We start from the raw sequence: 18,143 nt of genomic DNA on the forward strand, positions 1-18,143 counted from the left end.
CTTTTGGCCTAAGTTGGTCTATGCCCATGGATCGAAGCTGCCCTCTCCGATGTACTGAGGAGGATCCTCAGGGTGCCACTGGTTAGCGATCTCCTCCAGATCCCATTGATAAACAGACTGACGGTGAGGATCAAGTGGTGGCTCCGGCTCTGGAGCTGATGTTAGGCTCCGGTATGCATGAACGGCCTCCGGCAAAACAAGGTACGTGCCTCAAAATATGTTGAACAAAGAGGGAGCAGGCAAGGTAATAGTCTCAAAGTAATTTTTATCAAATATCAGTCTGTAGTTAAGCATCTTCTTCTTATTCTTAACAATAAAATCATGTGCTGCCATAATCTTATAATCTAGAAAAATAGGAGGCAGCAACTTTTCCTCTTTCTCAAAATGCCTAATAGGTATATTAAAGTGTGCAACAAGGCGCGAGGCAAAGATGCCTCCAAAGACGGGGCCCTTTGTACGGTTCAGATTTAACTGTTTAGCAACAATAGCGCCTAAACTGAAAGTGGTATTACGAAACAAAGCATGGCACAAAATAACAATATCAGAGGCATTAAGATTTCTGCTGTTCCCGCGACCAATTAAGCATCTACTAGCAAATATTGCAAAGTAACGTAGAACAGGAAAATGTATGCTAGTGATTCTTGCATCGGAAACTTCCTCGTATCCCCTATAGCAATCATATCAATAAATCCCTCCACATCATTACGATGTGGTTCCTCTATGCTGCCCTCAAAGAGCAACTTGCAAACCGCACAAAATTCATAAAGTGACATCTCCTTATTCTCATCATATAAATAAAATTCCACCGAGGGTGGCGATCTCCTAGCATGGAAATGAAAATTTTGCACAAAAATATTGGTGAGTAGGAGATACTGTTCACGCTGGTCGTGGAGGAAGTCGGTGAGGCCTGCATTCTCAGCCAAATAATAAAAATCTTCATAAATCCCGGCTTCTCTCAAGAACTCATCACAGGGCCATTCACACGGCCGAACCGCCGCAGTGCGAGGAAGATTATATTTGGGCTTCTTTTTTTCTTCACTTTGTTTATCCTTCGAGCTTCGGCTCGAAGAGCCCCTCAAAATCTCTTCATATTTTTCTGAAAATTTCTAAAAAATTTAGTAACTCAAAATAAAAGTGAATCAAACTCAACAAGATTCATAGCAACTACTCCTACAAGTGCCTAGAGGCCATATCATGCATTAAAACTACTTGGGACCACCTAAATTTGACATGCAAGCTCAAGAATAGGGTCACCTAAGCAGCAAAAATTTACAATAAATAAAGCACTGGAACAAAAACTAATTGGAACATTGGAGGAGTCACATACCAAAGAACAATCCCCCAAAGTAGTTTTGTGAATGGAGGTTTGAGCAAAGAGATCGAAAATGGCAGCAAGATGAGCTAGAACTCGGGTTTGAGATGGTGGATGATTTTTTTCTGGAGGAAGAAGAAGTGTGTGGGTGCAAGAATAAGTGGAGGGGGCCCACGTGGGGTCCACGAGGTAGGGGGAGCGCCTAGGGGGTAGGGCGTGCCCTCCACCCTCGTGGGCACATGGTGAGGCCCCCTGGTGTGTTCTTAGTGCCAATAATTCTTAAATATTCCAGAAAAAATCATATTAAATTTTCAGGACAATTGGAGAAATTTTATTTTTGGGGTATTTTTATTGCAAGGATAATTCAGAAAATAGACAGAAAATGCTATTTTTGTTTTATTTAAACTAAATAATAGAAATTAAAAAGAGGGTACAGAGAGTTGTGCTTTCTAACTTCATCCATCTCATGCTCATCAAAAGGAATCCACTAACAAGGTTGATCAAGTCTTGTTAACAAACTCATTTCGAATAACATGAAACTAGATAATTTTCGAATAACACTAGGTTACCTCAACGGGGATATGTACATCCCCAACAGGCACATCCTCACAAATACCAACAGGTATAGCAGTTGATTTATCAGCCATTTGCAAAGATATTTCAGTAGGTGTCAACTTATTCAATTCAAGTCTACAATATAAAGAGAGAGGCATAACACTAACACCGGCTTCGAGATCACATAAAGCAGTTTTTACATAGTTTCTCTTAATGGAGCATGGTATAGTTGGTACTCCTGGATCTCCTAGTTTCTTTGGTATTCCACCTTTAAAAGTGTAATTAGCAAGCATGGCGGAAATTTCATCTTCCGGTATCTTTCTTTTATTAGTAACAATATCTTCATATACTTAGCATAAGGATTCATTTTAAGCATACCAGTCAAACGCATACGCAAAAAGATAGGCCTAATCATTTCAGCAAAGCGCTCAAAATCCTCATCATCCTTTTTCTTTGATGGTTTAGGAGGAAAGGCATGGGTTTCTGAACCCATGGTTCTCTTTCTTTACCGTGCTTCCTAGCAATGAAGTCTCTCTTATCATAACAATGATTCTTTGATTGTGGGTTATCAAGATCAACAGCAGGTTCAATCTCTACATCATTGTCATTGCTAGGTTGAGCATCAACATGAACATCATCATTAACATTATCACTGGGTCCATGTTCATTACCAGATTGTGTTTCAGCATCAGAAATAGAAATATCATTGGGATTCTCAGGTTGTCAACAACAGGTTCACTGGAAGCATGCAAAGTCCTATCATTTTTCTTTTTCTTCTTCTTAGAATAAGTAGGTGCATCAACATTAATTCTGTGAGAATCTTGCTCAATTCTCTTGGGGTGGCCCTTAGGATACAAAGGTTCTTGAGTCATTTTACCCCCTCTAGTCATAACTCTAACGGGATTATCATCTTTCTTATTATTTAATTCATTGAGCAAATCATTCTGAGCCTTAAGTACTTGTTCTACTTGAGTGGTAACCATAGAAGCATGTTTACTAATAAGTTTAAGTTCACCTTTAACTCTAGACATATAATCACTCAAGTGTTCAATCATATAAGCATTACATTTCAATTGTCTACCAACATAAGCATTGAAGTCTTCTTGTTTAACCATAAAATCATCAAACTCATCCAAGCATTGGATAGCAATTTTAGTAGATGAGATTTCACATTTATCAAATCTATAGAGAGAATTTACCTTTACTACCTGTGTCAGGTTATCAAGACCATGTATTTCTTTGATAGGTGGTAAATTCTTAACATCTTCAGCTCTAATACCTCTTTGTTTCATAGATTTCTTTGCGTCTTGCATCTTTTCAAGACTGAGAAATAGAATACCTCTTTTCTTCAGAGTTGGCTTAGGAGTTGGTTCAGGAAGTGTCCAATCATTTTCATTACTCAATATATTATTCAATAGCAATTCAGCTTGATCAACAGTTCTTTCCCTGAAAACACAACCAGCACAACTATCTAGGTGGTCTCTGGAAGCATCGGTTAGTCCATTATAAAATATATCAAGTATTTCATTTTTCTTGAGAGGATGATCAGGCAAAGCATTAAGTAATTGGAGAATCCTCCCCCAAGCTTGTGGGAGACTCTCTTCTTCAATTTGCACAAAATTATATATTTCCCTTAAGGCAGCTTGTTTCTTATGAGCGGGGAAATATTTAGCAGAGAAGTAATGAATCATATCCCGTGGACTACGCACACAACCAGGATCAAGAGAATTAAACCATATTTTAGCATCACCCTTTAATGAGAACGCAAACAACTTAAGGATAAAGTAATAGCGAGTTTTCTCATCATTAGTGAACAGGGTGGCTATATCATTTAATTTAGTAAGATGGGACACAAAAGTTTAAGATTCATAGCCATAAAAAGGATCAGATTCAACCAAACTAATTAACTCAGGGTCGACAGAGAAATCATAATCCTTATCGGAAATAAAGATAGGTGAAGTAGCAAAAGCAGGGTCATATTTCATTCTAGCATTCAAAGACTTTTCTTTAAGCTTAACTAATAATTTCTTAAGATCATATCTATCATTGCAAGCTAAGAAGTCTCTAGCAGTTTCTTCATCCATAACATAACCCTCAGGCACAACAGGCAATTCATATCTAGGGGAGAATCTGCATCATCACTTTCATCAATATTATCAGTTTCAATAATTTCATTCTCTCTAACCCTAGCAAGTTGTTCATCAAGAAATTCACCTAGTGGCACAGTATTATCAAGCACAGAAGTAGTTTCATCATAAGAATCATGCAAAGCAGAAGTGGCATCATCAATAACATGTGACGTATCAGAATGAATAGCAGGAGTAGGTGTCGCAAGTTTACTCAAAACAGAAGGTGAATCAAGTGCAGAGCTAGATGGCGGTTCCTTACCTCCCCTCGTAGTTGAGGGAAAAATCTTGGTTATTTTATCTTTCAAGTTCTTCATAGTGATCAGCAGATATAAATCCCAAGTGACTCAAAGAATAGAGCTATGGTCCCCGGCAACGGCGCCAGAAAATAGTCTTGATAACCCACAAGTATAGGGGATCGCAACAGTTTTCGAGGGTAGAGTATTCAACCCAAATTTATTGATTCGACACAAGGGGAGCCAAAGAATATTCTCAAGTATTAGCAGCTGAGTTGTCAACTCAACCACACCTGGAAAACTTAATATCTGCAGCAAAGTAGTATGATAGTAGCGGTAACGGTAGCGAAAGTAATAATTTTGGTTTTATAGTGATTGTAACAGTAACAACGGAAAAGTAAATAAGCAAATATCAATATATGAAAAGCTAGTAGGCAACGGATCAGTGATGGATAATTATGTCGGATGCAAATCCTCATGCAATAGTTATAACATAGGGTGACACAAAACTAGCTCCAGTTCATCAATGCAATGTAGGCATGTATTCTGAATATAGTCATACGTGCTTATGGAAAAGAACTTGCATGACATCTTTTGTCCTACCCTCCCGTGGCAGCGGGGTCCTATTGGAAACTAAGGGATATTAAGGCATCCTTTTAATAGAGTATTGGACCAAAGCATTAACACATAGTGAATACATGAACTCCTCAAACTACGGTCATCACCGGTAAGTATCCCGATTATTGTCACTTCGGGGTTAACGGATCATAACACATAATAGGTGAATATAGACTTGCAAGATAGGATCAAGAACTCACATATATTCATGAAAACATAATTGGTTCATATCTGAAATCATGGCACTCGGGCCCTAGTGACAAGCATTAAGCATAGCAAAGTCATGGCAACATCAATCTCAGAACATAATGGATACTAGGGATCAAACCCTAACAAAACTAACTCGATTACATGATAAATCTCATCCAACCCATCACCGTCCAGCAAGCCTACGATGGAATTACTCACGCACGGCGGTGAGCATCATGAAATTGGTGATGGAGGAAGGTTGATGTTGACGATGACGACGGAGTCCCCTCTCCAGAGCCCCAAACAGACTCCTGATCAGCCCTCCCGAGAGAGATTAGGGCTTGGTGGCGGCTCCGTATTGTAAAACGCGATGGATCCTTCTCTTTGATTTTTTCTCCTCGAACATGAATATATAGAGTTGAGTTGAGGTCGGTGAAGCACTAGGGGGCCCACGAGGTAGGGGGCGCACCCAGGGGGTAGGCGTGCCCCCCACCCTTGTGGACAGGGTGTGGGCCCCTGGCCTTGATTTGTTTCGCCATTATTTTCTATATATTCCAAAAATATTCTCCGTTGATTTTCAGGTCATTCGGAGAACTTTTATTTCTGCACAAAAATAACACCATGGCAATTCTGCTGAAAACAGCGTCAGTCCGGGTTAGTTCCATTAAAATCATGCAAGTTAGAGTCCAAAACAAGGGCAAAAGTGTTTGGAAAAGTAGATACGATGGAGACGTGTCAAGGTGGATGTATGATAGCACCACCTATCGGAACCATGGAAAAATCTTCGTGTCTCCAATTGCGTTTGCACACTCCAAACCCATCCCTTTACATCCTTGCAACTTGCATGCTTTACTTTCCGCTGCTCATATACTCTTGTCATGCTTGCTTGAAATGTATTGTGAATGTTTAAACTTGTGCTAAATCTCTACCTTAACTTGAAGAAAATAAAAATTGCACTTTTATTTGTTAAGAGTCTATTCACCCCCCCCCTCTAGACACCTCTTCTCGATCATTTCAATTCGTATCAGAGCATTGGTCTCCATTGCTTTGGTTTAAACACCTTTGGAGGAAGATGGATGAGTCTACGTTGGGGGGTCTTAGATGAAGAGTGCCTATTCTTGATGGAGAATACTTTCATGAGTGGAAAAATGAGATACTTGTGATTTTCAATGAATATCATTTGAACAAGTATATTACTAGCCCTTGTGCACCTCATGTTGATCCTTTGCATCCTACCCTTGATGAGTCTATTGACATGATTCGCAACCTTAGAACTATTAATCTTATCACTAGAGGTTTGCCTAGAAACTTGATTGGATGTTTGCCTACTCTTGATTGTGCCTACACTATGTGGATATTTCTTGAGGAACAATTTCAAAACTATTCCTTTAAAAACTTAGCTGAGATCCTTCATAAGTCTATTGCTTTGACTAAGATGAGTCCTAATGATACCAAGTATGGTGTTTGTTTGTTTGAGCTTCGTGACCTCATGCGTGCCAAAGGAGATGTTGGGATCATTGGCAATATCATTTCCGAAGTCATTAGAATCCATAGAGATGAACATTGTTATGGTCATACTTCTAATGAATCATCTTCTCTAGGAAATGATCAATTACCAGATAATGATGAACATGGATACTATGATGAGGATTATGATAGTGACTTTGATCTCGATGAGTCTATAAGACACTTCGCTCTTATGGCAAATCTTCGCCGCTACATGGCTGGAGGAAAGGAATGGGTCCTTGATAGTGGATGTACCGATCATATGATCGGAGATAAGGATATGTTTCGTGAGCTTGCTGAAAACAACGGCCCTCGGAAGTACGTTGATACGTCTCCAACGTATCTATAATTTTTGATTGTTCCATGCTATTATATTATCCATCTAGGATGTTTTATATGCATTTATATGCTATTTAATATGATTTTTGGGACTAACCTATTAACCTAGAGCCCAGTGCCAGTTTCTGTTTTTTCCTTGTTTTAGAGTATCGCAGAAAAGGAAAATCAAACGGAGTCCAATTGACCTGAAACTTCACGAAACTTATTTTTCGACTAGAAGAAGCCCACGGAGCATCGGAGATGGACCATAAGAGTCCCGGGCTGCCCATGAGGGTGGGGGCGCGCCCACCCCCCTGGGCGCGCCCCCCGGCCTCGTGGACAGCCCGGAGATCCCCTGACCAACTTCTTTCGCCTACATATGTCCATATACCCTAAAAACTTTGGGGAACAGAATAGATCGGGAGTTCCGCTGCCGCAAGCCTCTGTAGCCACCAAAAACCAATCTAGACCCGTTCCGGCACCCTGCCGAAGGGGGGAATCCCTCTCCGGTGGCCATCTTCATCATCCCTGTGCTCTCCATGATGACGAGGGAGTAGTCCACCCTCGGGGCTGAGGGTATGTAAAAGTAGCTATGTGTTTGATCTCTCTCTCGTGTTCTTGAGGTGATACAATCTTGATGTATCGCGAGCTTTGCTATTATAGTTGGATCTTATGATGTTTCTCCCCCTCTACTCTCTTGTAATGGATTGAGTTTTCCTTTTGAAGTTATATTATCGGATTGAGTCTTTAAGGATTTGAGAACACTTGATGTATGTCTTGCATGTGCTTATCTGTGGTGACAATGGGATATCACGTGATCCACTTGATGTATGTTTTGGTGATCAACTTGCGAGTTCTGTGAACTTATGCATAGGGGTTGGCACACGTTTTCGTCTTGACTCTCCGGTAGAAACTTTGGGGGCACTCTTTGAAGTTCTTTGTGTTGGTTGAATAGATGAATCTGAGATTGTGTGATGCATATCATGTAATCATACCCACGGATACTTGAGGTGACATTGGAGTATCTAGCTGACATTAGGGTTTTGGTTGATTTGTGTCTTAAGGTGTTATTCTAGTACGAACTCTATGATAGATCGAACGGAAAGAATAGCTTCTTGTTATTTTACTATGGACTCTTTAATAGATCGATCAGAAAGGATAACTTTGAGGTGGTTTCGTACCCTACCATAATCTCTTTGTTTGTTCTCTGCTATTAGTGACTTTGGAGTGACTCTTTGTTGCATGTTGAGGGATAGTTATATGATCCAATTATGTTATTATTGTTGAGAGAACTTGCACTAGTGAAAGTATGAACCCTAGGCCTTGTTTCCATGCATTGCAATACCGTTTACGCTCACTTTTATTACTTGTTACCTTTCTGTTTTTATAATTTCAGATTACAAAAACCTATATCTACCATCCATATTGCACTTGTATCACCATCTCTTCGCCGAACTAGTGCACCTATACAATTTACCATTGTATTGGGTGTGTTGGGGACACAAGAGACTCTTTGTTATTTAGTTGCAGGGTTGCTTGAGAGAGACCATCTTCATCCTACGCCTCCCACGGATTGATAAACCTTAGGTCATCCACTTGAGGGAAATTTGCTACTGTCCTACAAACCTCTGCACTTGGAGGCCCAACAACGTCTACAAGAAGAAGGTTGTGTAGTAGACATCAAGCTCTTTTCTGGCGCCGTTGCCAGGGAGGTTAGCGCTTGAAGGTATATCTTTAGATCTTGCAATCGAATCTTTTAGTTTCTTGTTTTATCACTAGTTTAGTTTATAAAAGAAAATTACAAAAAAATATGGCATTAAGGGTACCTCATATGCTTCATCTTTTTAATATCTATCATGAAAATAAGGATTCCGATAATTGTGCTCAAGTGCTAGAGGAAGAATGCATTAGAATGTTTGGCACTAAATATTTGAATGATGAGCATGATTGCAATGTTGTTAGTATGAATTCCTTGAATACCTATGATGCTAATGATATGCAAAGCCACAACCTTGGGGAAGCTATGTTTGATGAAGATGATATTTTTTGTCCCCCAAGTTTTGATGAGCAAATTTATTTTGATGATAGCATGCCTCCTATTTATGATGATTATATTGATGAAAGTGGGTTTGGAAGAGTGTCAACTTTAGGAAGTAATGATCCCACTATTTTGGAGGGTGTTGAATCATATTGTGATAATTGTGAAGGTGGATTTGGAGAGGTCATGACTTTATTTAGTGATGAATCCGCTATTTCGGAAGTGGTTCCAATTGATTATGTGAACAAAGTTGCTATCTATGATGATTATTGTGATGACATGTATGCTATAAAGAATAATGATAACCATGGAACTTGTCATCATGATTTTAGTTTTCAATTGGATTATGCCTCACATGATAGTTATTTTGTTGAGCTTGCTCACATTACTATTCATGAGAAGAAATTTGCTTATGTGGAGAGTAATAAAAATTCTATGCTTGTAGATCATGAAAATAATGCTATATGTGATAGTTATATTGTTGAATTCATTCATGATGCTAGTGAAAATTATTATGAGGGAGGAATATATGCTTGTAGGAATTGCAATAGTATCAAGTTTCCTCGCTATGTGCTTACAGTTCTAAAGTTATGCTTGTTTTGCCTTCCTATGCTAGTTGATTATTGTTCCCATAAATTGTTTGCTCACAAAATCCTATGCATAGAAAGTGGGTTATACTTAAATGTGCTAGCCAAATTCTTCATGATGCTCTCTTTATGTTAGAATTCTTAGCTTGTATGTGAGCATCATTGAAACCATCATGCCTAGCTAGGGGCGTTAAACGATAGCGCTTGTTGGGAGGCAACCCAATTTTATTTTTATTCCTTGATTTTTGCTCCTGGTTATTAATAAATAATTCATCTAGCCTCTGTTTAGATGTGGTTTTATGTTTTAATTAGTGTATGTGCCAAGTAAAGCCTTTATGACCTTCCTGGCTGATTGTTATTTGATCTTGTTGTAAAAAACAGAAAGTATGCACTCACGAGAATAGTTTTCATTTCTTACCAGAGAGCGATAAAATACCAATTCCACTTGCAGTAGATTAATAAACAAATTGCCTAGGACTTTCTAATTTCTCAGGATTTTTGGAGTTACATAAGTATTTGGAAACCACAGATTACTACAGCCTGTTCTGTTTTTGACAGATTATGTTTTCTATGTGTTGTTTGCTTATTTTGACGAATCTATAAGTAGTATCGGAGGGTATGAACCATAGAGAAGTTGGAATACAGTAGATATTACACCAATATGAATTTAGAATGAGTTCACAATAGTACCTAAGTGGTGATTTATTTTCTTATAGTAACGGAGCTTACGAGTTTTCTGTTAAGTTTTGTGTTGTGAAGTTTTCAAGTTTTGGGTAAAGATTCGATGGACTATGGAATAAGGAGTGGCAAGATCCTAAGCTTGGGGATGCCCAAGGCACCCCAAGGAACCCCAAGGAAATATTTCAAGAAGTCTCAAGCGTCTAAGCTTGGGGATGCCCCCGTTGGCATCCCACCTTTCTTCTTCAACAACTATCGGTTAGTTTTGGTTGATCCTAAGTTTTTGCTTCTTCACATGATGTTTGCCATTCTTAGAATGTCATTTTACTTTGTTTTGATTGCTGTTTGAATAAAATATCAAGATCTGAAATTATTAAATGGGAGAGTCTTCACATAGTTGCATAATTATTCAACTACTCATTGATCTTCACTTATATCTTTTGGAGTAGTTTGTCATTTGCTCTAGTGCTTCACTTATATATTTTAGAGCACGGTGGTGGTTTTATTCTATAGAAATAATTGATCTCTCATGCTTCACTTATATTATTTTGAGAGTCCTTTAGAACAGCATGGTAATTTGCTTTTGTTATAATAAAAACTTTCATATAAGTGCATTGAATACTAAGAGAAGTTTGATACTTGATAATCGCTGTGAGATATGGAGATGGTGATATTAGAGTCATGCTAGTTGAGTAGTTGTGAATTGGAGAAATACTTGTGTTGAAGTTTGTGATTCCCGTAGCATGCACGTATGGTGAACTGTTATGTGATGAAGTCGGAGCATGATTTATTTATTGATTTTCATCCTTATGAGTGGCGGTCGGGGACGAGCGATGGTCTTTTCCTACCAATCTATCCCCCTAGGAGCATGCGCATAGTACTTTGTTTCGATAACTAATAGATTTTTGCAATAAGTATGTGAGTTCTTTATGACTAATGTTGAGTCCGTGGATTATACGCACTCTCACCCTTCCACCATTGCTAGCCTCTCTTGTGCCGCACAACTTTCGCCGGTACCATAAACCCACCATATATCTTCCTCAAAACAGCCACCATACCTACCTATTATGGCATTTCCATAGCCATTCCGAGATATGTTGCCATGCAACTTTCCACCGTTCCGTTATTATGGCACGCTTCATCATTGTCATATTGCTTGCATGATCATGTAGTTGACATTGTATTTGTGGCAAAGCCACCGTTCATAATTCATTCATACATGTCACCCATGAGTCATTGCACATCCCGGTACACCGCCGGAGGCATTCACATAGATTCATATTTTGTTTTAAGTATCAGTTGTAATTCTTGAGTTGTAAGTAAATAAAAGTGTGATGATCATCATTGTTAGAGCATTGTCCCATGTGAGTAAAGGATGATGGAGACTATGATTCCCCCACAAGTCGGGATGAGACTTCGGAATAAAATAAAAAAATAAAAAAAATAGAAAGGCCAAAAAAAGAAAATAAAAGAGAAGGCCCAAAAAAAGGAGAAAAAATGAGAGAAAAAGAGAGAAGGGGCAATGCTACTATCCTTTTACCACACTTGTGCTTCAAAGTAGCACCATGATCTTCATGATAGAGTCTCCTATGTTGTCACTTTCATATACTAGTGGAAATCTTTCATTATAGAACTTGGCTTGTATATTCCAATGATGGGCTTCCTCAAAATGCCCTAGGTCTTCGTGAGCAAGCGAGTTGGATGCACACCCAATTAGTTTCTTTTGTTGAGCCTTCATACATTAGTTTCTTTTGTTGAGCCTTCATACATTAGTTTCTTTTGTTGAGCCTTCATACACTTATAGCTCTAGTGCATCCGTTGCATGGAAATACCTACTCACTCACATTGATATCTATTGATGGGCATCTCCATAGCCCGTTGATACGCCTAGTAGGTGTGAGACTATATTCTCCTTTTTGTCTTCTCCACAACCACCACTCTATTCCACCTGTAGTGCTATGTCCATGGCTCACGCTCATGTATTGCGTGAAGATTGGAAAAGTTTGAGAACATCCAGAGTATGAAACAATTGCTTGGCTTGTCATCGGGGTTGTGCATGATTTAAATATTTTGTGTGGTGAAGATAGAGCATAGCCAGACTATATGATTTTGTAGGGTAGCTTTCTTTGGCCATGTTATTTTGAGAAGACATGATTGCTTTGTTAGTATGCTTGAAGTATTATTATTTTCATGTCAATATTAAACTTTTGTCTTGAATCTTATGGATCTGAATATTCTTGCCACAATTAAGAAGATTACATGGATAAATATGTTAGGTAGCATTCCACATCAAAAATTCTGTTTTTATCATTTACCTACTCGAGGACGAGTAGGAATTAAGCTTGGGGATGCTTGATACGTCTCCAACGTATCTATAATTTTTGATTGTTCCATGCTATTATATTATCCATCTAGGATGTTTTATATGCTATTTTATATGGTTTTTGGGACTAACCTATTAACCTAGAGCCCAGTGCCAGTTTCTTTTTTCCATGTTTTAGAGTATCGCGGAAAAGGAAAATCAAACGGAGTCCAATTGACCTGAAACTTCGCGGAACTTATTTTTGGACCAGAAGAAGCCCACGGAGCATCAGAGATGGACCAAAAGAGTCCCGGGCTGCCCATGAGGGTGGGGGGCGCGCCCCCTGCCTCGTGGACAGCCCGAAGATCCCCTGACCGACTTCTTTCGCCTATATATGTCCATATACCCTAAAAACTTCGGGGAACAGAATAGATCGGGAGTTCCGCAGCTGCAAGCCTCTGTAGCCACCAAAAACCAATCTAGACCCGTTCCGGCACCCTGCCGGAGGGGGGAATCCCTCTCCAGTGGCCATCTTCATCATCCCTGCGCTCTCCATGACGAGGAGGGAGTAGTCCACCCTCGGGGCTGAGGGTATGTACCAGTAGCTATCTGTTTGATCTCTCTCTCTATCTCTTGTTCTTGAGGTGATATGGTCTTGATGTATCACGAGCTTTACTATTATAGTTGGATCTTATGATGTTTCTCCCCCTCTACTCTCTTGTAATGGATAGAGTTTTCCCTTTGAAGTTATATTATCGAATTGAGTCTTTAAGGATTTGAGAACACTTGATGTATGTCTTGCATGTGCTTATCTGTGGTGACAATGGGATATCACGTGATCCACTTGATGTATGTTTTGGTGATCAACTTGCGAGTTCCGTGGACTTATGCATAGGGGTTGGCACGCATTTTTGTCTTGACTCTCCGGTAGAAACTTTGGGCACTCTTTGAAGTTATTTGTGTTGGTTGAATAGATGAATCTGAGATTGTGTGATGCATATCGTGTAATCATACCCACGGATACTTGAGGTGACATTGGAGTATCTTGGTGACATTAGGGTTTTGGTTGATTTGTGTCTTAAGGTGTTATTCTAGTACGAACTCTATGATAGATCGAATGGAAAGAATAGCTTCATGTTATTTTACTACGGACTCTTGAATAGATCGATCAGAAAGGATAACTTTGAGGTGGACTACCGTAACTTTGCATCCGTAGCTCCGATTCATGCATATAGCATATCAAAATGTTCATCTCAGAGAGTACATCATTTTATTCCATTGCATCATTTTCATTTGAGTTCATCTTGATGCCCGAAATGCTGTTAGAAGAGGGCTACTTGAGATAATTGTCAGATCTGCTGCTCCATTTAGGTTTTTGTCATTTTTGCCATGATTATTGTGTGTATGATACGCCCTGATGCTCTACACATGTTTTGTTAAGGGTTTTGTCATCTTTTCAGAGGTGAAACCCATGTATTTTTGTGATGTGTGTGGTGACTAGCACAAGCTTGCCAAGTGGTACACTTGGTAATTCTGTTTTCAGGGACTTAGCATTTCCACTAAGTCCTTGAGTTGTTTATCTCATGATGCCATATGTTCATGTTGTTTCCTAGTGATCCGTGCCTCTTTTGAGGATGATCAGTAAGGATGTTTTGTTAATATTGTAGTGCTCTATTCATCCGTGTCTTTGTTTGCAATTATGGAGCACCCTAGCTTGAGTCAATCGAGCTCTACTTTTGCTACTTTGTGAATCTGGGCAGATTGTCAACTTGTTTGCAATTTTTCCGATGATGTTGTAGTTGATCCGTGCATGCTATGCTATTGTTCTTGCCATGTATAGCTTGAATTTTGTGCCTTCTTAATGGATGTATGCTTATCTTGTCATGACTTGCACCGTAGTGAGTGCATCGAGCTCGTAAACATGCCTACTTGAGTTATGTTTCAGCATGCTCTAGTTTTTAGTAAGTCTGTGATCTGGTTATGTTTTTGCTATGTTCACATGATTGCAATTGTATTTTCTGATCCCTTTTGGCTCAAGGTCACTAAGGGACTTTTGTTAAGCTCTTTGAGTAGCTCCATGCCATGTTTTACTTTGCCATGTTCAGATCCTATAGCATGTAGTTTTGTTGCTCCGAAGAGTGCTACCTGATCTGAAATTCCAGACAAGTGTTAATTTCACGAAGTCTGAGATCTGTTTACCATATGCATTTTTGCCATGCTTGTTTGAACCTGTTAATGGATGAATTGGCCGTAGCTCAGTGCTAGACTTTTGTTAATCATCTTGAATGCATCCCTGCCATGTATTTTGTTGTCATGTTTGGGTGCTATAGCATGTTCATCTCATTGCATTTAGATGGCTACTTGTTGTAAATCGCAGACCGGTGTCATATTTGAATCGCTTGCCATTTCCAAACCGTAACTCCGATTCCGGTGTTCTTTATATCGTTTTCAAGCGATTTCATCTCATCTTTCCAGTGGCACACTTGGATTTCCAAGTTGAGGCCAGGTTCTTGCATTTCCTGTCATATCTTGCATTTGCATCCCGCATTGCATCCCGCATAGCATATCATCTTTGCATCATCTTGTTTGATCCTTGCACGTGGTTGATTGTGTCCTTGTTGATTGTTTGTCTTGTTTGGGTAGAGCCGGGAGATGAGTTCGCTAACGAGGAGCCCGTTGAGTTTGCTTTCGAGGATCCAGTCAACTCTGACAACTGTGCAGGCAAGATGATCATACCCTCGAAATCACTACTATCTTTGCTATGCTAGTTTGCTCGCTCTTTTGCTATGCCAATGCTACGATGCCTACCATTTGCTTTCAAGCCTCCCAAATTTCCATGTCAAACCTCTAACCCACCTTGTCCTAGCAAACCGTTGATTGGCTATGTTACCGCTTTGCTCAGCCCCTCTTATAGCGTTGCTAGTTGCAGGTGAAGATTGAAGGCCGTTCCTTGTTGGAACATTTATTTACTTGTTGCGATATCATTATATTATCTTGTTATCTTAATGCATCTATATACTTGGTAAAGGGTGGAAGGCTCGGCCTCTCGCCTAGTGTTTTGTTCCACTCTTGCCGCCCTAGTTTCCGTCATATCGGTGTTATGTTCCCGGATTTTGCGTTCCTTACGCGGTTGGGTTATAATGGGAACCCCTTGATAGTTCGCCTTGATTAAAGCTTTTCCAGCAATGCCCAACCTTGGTTTTATCATTTGCCACCTAGCCTCTTTTCCCTTGGGTTTCCGGAGCCCGAGGGTAATCTTATTTTAACCCCCCCGGGCCAGTGCTCCCCTGAGTGTTGGTCCAACCTAGAGCCCCTTGCAGCGCCACCTCGGGGAAACTTGAGGGCTGGTTTTAGTTGTACGGATTGCTTATTCGATTGTGCCTTGAGAAAGAGATATGTGCAGCTCCTATCGGGATTTGTCGGCACATTCGGGCGGTGTTGCTGGTCTTGTTTTAACCTGTCGAAGTGTCTTGAAGAACCGAGATACCGAGTCTGATCGGAACGTCTTGGGAGGAGGTCTATTCCTTCGTTGACCGTGAGAGATTGTCATGGGCTAAGTTGGGACTCCCCTGCAGGGATTTGAACTTTCGAAAGCCGTGCCCGCGGTTATGGGCAGATGGGAATTTGTTAATGTCCGGTTGTAGATAACTTGAACCTTAACTTAATTAAAATGAATCAACTGAGTGTGTTACCGTGATGGCCTCTTCTCGGCGGAGTCTGGGAAGTGGACACGGTGTTGGAGTAATGTTTGTGCAGGTTGTTCTCTAGTTTCTCGCTCGCGCTTTGCCTCCTCTTCTCGCTCTCGTTTGCGAATAACATAGCCACCATATTTGCTAGTCGCTTGCTGCAGCTCCACATACTTTACCTTGCCTTACCTATAAGCTTAAATAGTCTTGATCGCGAGGGTGCGAGATTGCTGAGTCCTTGTGGCTCACAGATTACTATAACACCAGATGCAGAGCCTGATGTTTCCGCTCCAGGAGACGCGCTTGAGCTCAAGTGGGAGTTCGACGAGGACTCTCAACGTTACTATGTTTCCTTTCCTGATGATCAGTAGTGGTGCCCAGTTGGGGGTGAACGGGACCGTGTCGCATGTTGGGTTATCTTTTATTTTGGCGCCGTAGTCGGGCCATGAGTGTTTGGCTGATGTAATGTTATTTATGTACTTGATTGACGTGGCGAGTGTAAGCCAACTATGTTATCTCCCCTTTATTATTTATATTACATGGGATGTTGTGAAGATTGCCTAACTTGCGACATATGCCTTCAATGCGATTATGTCTCTAAGTCGTGCCTCGACACGTGGGAGCTATAGTCGCATCGAGGGTGTTACAAAACCTCTGCACTTGGAGGCCCAACAATGTCTACAAGAAGAAGGTTGTGTAGTAGACATCATACGTCACTTTTGGTGATAACTCAAAGGGTGAGGTGGTTTGCCTTGGTAAGGTGGCCATCTCACATGATAGCTCCATACAAAATGTTATTCTCATTGAATCTCTTGGCTACAATTTAGTTTCTGTATCTAGACTTGCTGACTTTGGTTTCAATGTCCTATTTACTGAAGTAGATTTCCAAGTGTTTCATAGAGATAATCATAAAATGGTCTTTACCGGCATACGTAGAGGTGATCTATATATTGTTGATTTCACTAAAAAGGCTCAACCTAGAACTTGCTTATTTGCTAAATCCTCTAAAGGCTGGTTGTGGCATAGAAGGTTAGGTCATATGGGCATGTGAAATCTTGATAAGCTTATTAAAGGTGATCATATCCTTGGAGTAAAAGATATTATATTTGACAAGGATAGACTTTGTAGTGCTTGTCAAGCAGGAAAGCAAGTTGGAGGAAGCCACCCCGTGAAGAACATCATGACCACGAGAAGACCGCTCGAGCTATTTCACATGGATCTCTTTGGTCCCAATGCCTACAAAAGTCTCGGTGGAAACTCATTTGGTCTAGTTATAGTCGATGATTTTTCAAGATTTACGTGGGTGTTCTTTCTTGATGATAAATCGCAGGTCCAAAAGATCTTCAAGAACTTTGCTAGGAAGGTCCAAAATCAATTTGAAGCGATGATCAAGAAGGTTCGCAGCGACAATGGAACGGAGTTCAAGAATGCAAATGTGGATACCTTTCTTGACGAAGAAGGGAGTTCACACGAGTTCTCGGCTACATACACGCCTCAACAAAATGGAGTTGTTGAGAGGAAGAACCGAACTCTTATTGAGATGGCGAGAATGATGCTTGATGAGTACAAGACACCAAAACATTTTTGGGCGGAAGCGGTTGAGACGGCTTGTCATGCAACAAATCGCTTGTATCCTCACAAGCTACTCGGTAATACGACATACGAGCTCCTCACCGGTAACAAACCCCAAGTTGGATACTTTCGAGTGTTTGGCTCAAAGTGTTACATTCTTGATAAGCATCATCATTCTAAATTTGCTCCTAAATCTCATGAGGGTTTCCTACTCGGTCATGGCTCAAACTCTCACACTTACCGTGTCTACAACAATTTCACCCGAAAGGTTGAAGAGACGGTAGATGTGAAGTTTGATGAATCTAACGGCTCACAAGTAGATCAATTGCCAATTGATGTAGGTGACAAAGACCCTTCAGAAGCAATCCAAGACTTGTCTATTGGAAAAATTCGTCCAACGGAGGTGAAGGAAAGTACCTC

Source organism: Triticum urartu, chromosome 7 (genome assembly GCF_003073215.2).
Source record: "Triticum urartu cultivar G1812 chromosome 7, Tu2.1, whole genome shotgun sequence".
Lineage (NCBI taxonomy): Eukaryota > Viridiplantae > Streptophyta > Magnoliopsida > Poales > Poaceae > Triticum > Triticum urartu.